At 41.2% G+C, this 4,990-nt stretch overlaps 1 pseudogene; it reads right to left on the bottom strand.

The window, feature by feature from the left end:
* Positions 1 to 233: 233 nt before the first annotated feature.
* LOC116093016 lies at positions 234 to 647 on the bottom strand (annotated as a pseudogene).
* Between the last annotated feature and the right edge of the window lie 4,343 nt (positions 648 to 4,990).

Raw genomic sequence — 4,990 nt, 5'->3', positions numbered from 1 at the left:
ATTTTAAAAAGTGAATTGTTTCCTTGTATTTTCTTGGAAACAAATCAAATCCCTATACAACTGGGAGACACACAGTGGATGTTGAGCTATGAGCAGTCACTGCAGGTATGGCACCATGGCTCTGGCAGCAGAGACAAGAAAATAACATTCTGGAAAGGAGGTAGGGACATACTACCACTGACTGGTGGATAGATGAAGGTCCCAGCTGGAGGTGAGATCTGTACTTCTGTGATTTATCTTCCACTGCTCATACCTTTGTCTTCATAGATGGTGATTTCAATAACTCAAAGTCTTCTTTCAATGGGGTCTGTTAGTAGGAAGCCTTGGGGAGCATATATCTTCTCATTCTGTTCTTGAGTGTATTTGGAGACTTTCTTCAAGACGTTTTCATAATGAGTTTCCATGCATAAGAAGATGGTATATGCTGTTAAACAAGCCAAACAGCCTTCAAGATATGAATGTCACCAAGTTTCTCTGCTTCTGCATAAAGGTTATTTAGAGTTCAAACTGTTTCTTCAAATTGCTGTCTATCAATCCTGTTCTCCAGTTCCGCGGGGGAACTTGGTCTGGAAATGTCACCACATGCCACTGCTGTAGTCTTGCTGAATGAGTACCTTCTCGGACACCAGCACCTGCTGCGGCCTCATGGCAAGGACAGGACCTGCCGCTCCTCAAGTTCCTGCAAGACTCAGATCAGATTGTTGGCCTAGAGCCAGATCTTGGGTTCACCAGCCCTTAGAAGCCACCCACCGCCCAAAGATGCCCAAGATCTCACCCTTGCTGATCCCCTTCACTCATGGCTGTAGTTGAGGGCCTCCAGCTACCCAAGCTCAGAACCTGAGCTCCCCCCCCAACCCCCTACACACATCCTGGTTCGGGCCTGGAAATACCTTATCAGCAATTCTTAATAAATCATATCAGGAAGCTGAGGTAAAAATGGATATAAAAAAATTATCACTAGTCCATTCTCAGTGAGAGATAGGTCAGCCAGTGCTGCCATTGCTCTATTCCCTGACCGTAAATGTTCCATAGTTTAACTAATGAGAACACGCATGGTATTTGCTCACTGATAAGTGGATGATAAGTGGCAAAGAGCATGCAATACCCATGATACAACTCATGGACCACAAATATAGTCCAAGGAAGTAGAGGGGGAGGGGAAAAAGAGGGGCAGATTCAGGTATGGGAGGAGATGGAGGAGATGTACAGAGGGTCAGGAAATTGAACAGAGGTGTGTAGCAATGGAGGACGGGGAACTGAGGGTAGCAACTAGAAAGTCCCAGATGCCAGGAAAGCAAGAGCCTCCCAGGACCCCACAGGGATAACATTAGCTAAAATACCCAACAAAGGGGAAGGAGAACCTGTTGAGACTATATTCAGAGGTCAGGCGTACCCCTTCTCCTTTGAGGGATGGGGTCAACCACATATCTCCAAAATTTTAACCCAGAATTGATCCCGTCTAAAAGAAATCAATACAGGGACAAAGACTGGCACAGAGACTGCCCCACCTGGGGATCCAACCCACATGCAGACACCAAACCGAGACACTAATGTGGATGCCAAGAAGTGCTTGTTGACAGGGTCCTGATATAGCTCTCCTGAGAGGCTCTGCCAGATCCTGACCAATACAGATGTGGACGCTTGCAGCCAACTACCAGTCTGAGCAGAAGAAACCCAATGGACGAGTTAGGGGAAGGACTGAAGTAGCTGAAGGGGCCTTATCTGGCATCAATAGGAGGGGTGGCCCTTGGTCCTGTGAAAGCTTGATTCCGCAGTGTAGAGGAATGCTAGGGTGGTGAGCAGGAGTGGATATGTGTGTGAGCATCCTCATAGCAACAGGGAGGAGGGGATGAGATAGGAGGTTTTCAGAGGGGAAACCAGGAAAGGGGATAACATTTGAAATGTAAATAAATAAAATATTCACTTTAAAAACAAAACAAAACAAAACCATGAATGTTAAAGCAGGACAAAAGAAGGAGTGTGCCTTTCTGAACTTCGTATTGTACCCTAAGATTTTGCTTTGTTTCCATCAGAGCCAGTAGTAAAAACATCTCAACTTTGCTTCACTAACAACTTTATTTTTTCCAAATGTTTTCTAAGGGTGGTTGGTGTTGATGATTGCTGACAATCTACACCTCTAAGTTCTTCTCTCAAGTTGTGATAGAATCACTAATCTGCTCCAGTAGCAATGCCTGGAAGAGATCAAGCATTAGTACTGTGAGTACCACACTACTTTCAGACAAACTTAACAAGTGAATGCACTGCTCTAAGTTGTGGCCACTGGGAGGATGTTCCTTTACTCCCATCCTTCAATAATGTCCCAGAAATCAGCTCTGATGTCTTATCACTTTTTGGTGATGTCTGTATATTTGAATCATTTCTTTCTTTGATTTAATCAGTATATGTCTCTTCATTTAAATATCCATAATGGCAGAAGAGAAATTAGAGCTGAGCCATAAGTATCTCTGCTCTTTTTAAAAATAAAAATTTATATTTTTTATTGAAAATAGATTCTTGTCTCATACAATATATTGGAAACACAATTTCCCTTCTCTCCACACCTCCCAGCTTCCTCCATCACCCTTCTCCCTAAGACCCCTTCCCTTTTGTTTCCTCTTCAGAATAGTTTTGAAATATTCTACCAACTTATAATTTTCTGTGCAAATTTTATTACTATGTATTGTGTACTTTTATTTATTTTAATGTGGCAATTCAGTTTTCTGTAAAATAATCAAGAGATATTGATAATTCTAATAAATATATTCTATAGGTTATTTATTATATACAGTAATAAAATAAACTGTACCTGGACATTGTCATCATAGCCTTATGTAGAAATATAAACACTATAACTTACAGTTATTCCACAAGCAATTTTATAGATATATACCTAAGAAAATACAGATTAAAAACAGTATCTTTCTTTTTATCAAAATGTACAAACAAATATTGCCTAGAGCATTCCTGGATACTTTAAAATAATTTTATTTCATTTTTCAAGGCATTGTCTCATATGCTCTGTACTGGTCTCCACCTTGCTATATTGGATAGACTTCAACTTCTGATCCTCATGTCTTCCCCTCTAAGTGCCGGCATGACAGGCATAGGTCACTATTCTGTTTATGTCTTGCTAGAAGTTGAACCCAGGACTTCATTCATGAGAGGAAAGCACCCTGTTTACTGAGTCCCTAGCTGCTGTGTATCCTTTACACAAGAAGCCATGCAATTTCTTTAAGTTTTTACTATGAGCTTAAGAACCAACCATGTGTCTATATATTTCAATTAGAAGAGAAAAAACCTCTGCACAGCAAGTTTCTGTGCAAATTTCTTGTCTTAGGACAAGCAGAACTAGCATTATCTGGGAAGCAGTAAGGAATGCAAATTCACAACCTTACTCTAGGATGACAGAACCAGTATCTCTGGGGTTGTGACTTAGCATCTGTGCTTTTTAACAAGCCCTCTAGGGGATTCTAAAGTATACTGGAGTTTAAGAATCTCAAGTAGAACAGATGCTTCAGGCTTTTGGTAAAATTGGGTACAATTAACATTTTCTTAAGTGTGGACCCTTTCAGAGAGTCGTTTTTATTCTCTTTTCAAGTATTCATTGCTGTTGTTTACACTTTCAGGAGCCCCCATCTTCATCCTTTCCTTTGCTCTACTGGTCTCTTTTCATTTGCTAGAATACATCAAAGTCCTAGAGATATCATACTAACCTCCACTTGGTTGTCCCTCCGTACGCACCATTCTTCACTGTATCTTTGAATGCACCATTCTTCACTGTATCTTTGAAATGCTTGATACTATCCTGTTATTTATATTGCGGTTTACATATAAAGCACCATCTGCAAGCAACCAATTGAAAATAGCCAATCAGTCCTTCAGTAATGCCATCTACTTTATTTATCTTTACCATCCTAGTACCATCTCTCACAATATAAATGAACTTGCTTGCTTATTGTAGTGGTTTGAGTAAAAAATGGTCCAAATGGGCCCATAGGAAATGGCACTATTAGGACTTATGACCTTGTTGGAGTACGGGTATCTCAATTCTTTTCCTGGCTGCCTGCTGATAAAAATGTAAATAGAACTCTAGGCTCCTTGAAGGAGTGTTCCTCTTTCTCCACAACCTCACTACCATCTGCTGTGAGTTTTTGATCTTAGCCATTCTGACTGGTGTGAGTTGGAATCTCAGGGTTGTTTTGATTTGCATTTCCTTGATGACTAAGATGTTGAAAATTTCTTTAAGTGCTTCTGAGCCATTCAGTGTTCCTCAGTTGAGAATTCTCTGTTTAACTCTGTATCCTATTTTTAATAGGGTTATTTGTTTCTCTGGAGTCTAAGTTCTTGAGTTGTTTGTATATATTGGAAATTAACCCTCTATTGGATGTAGGATTTATAAAGATCTTTTCCCAATCTGTTGGTTGCCATTTTGTCCTATTGACAGTGTCCTTTGCCTTACAGAAGCTTTGCAACTTTATGAGGTCCCATTTGTCAATTCTTGACCTTAGAGCCTAAGCTATTAGTGTTCTGTTCAGGAAATTTTCCCTTGTGCCCATGTGCTCAAGGCTCTTCCCTATTGCAGAGACAAAGTATGGAGCAGAGACTGAAGGAAGGACAATCCAGAGACTGCCCCACCTGGGGATACATATACAATCACGAAACCCAGACACCATTGTGGATGCCAACAAGTGCTGGCTGATAGGAGCCAGATATAGCTGTCTCCTGAGAGGCTCTGCCAGTGCCTCACTAATACAGAAGTGGATGTTCACAGCCATCCATTGGACTGAGCACAGGGTCCCCAATGAAGGCGCTAGAGAAAGGGTTCAAGGAGCTGAATGGGTTTGTATCCCCATAGGAGTAACAACAATATAAACTAACCAGTATCCACCAGAGCTCCCAGGGACTAAACCTCTAACCAAAGGGTACACATGGTGGGACTCATGGCTCCAGCTGCATATGTAGCAGAGGATGGCCTAGTTGGTCATCAATG

Source organism: Mastomys coucha, chromosome X, assembly GCF_008632895.1.
Source record: "Mastomys coucha isolate ucsf_1 chromosome X, UCSF_Mcou_1, whole genome shotgun sequence".
Taxonomy (NCBI): Eukaryota; Metazoa; Chordata; class Mammalia; order Rodentia; family Muridae; genus Mastomys; species Mastomys coucha.
This window is presented reverse-complemented; position numbering and strand designations above follow the sequence as displayed.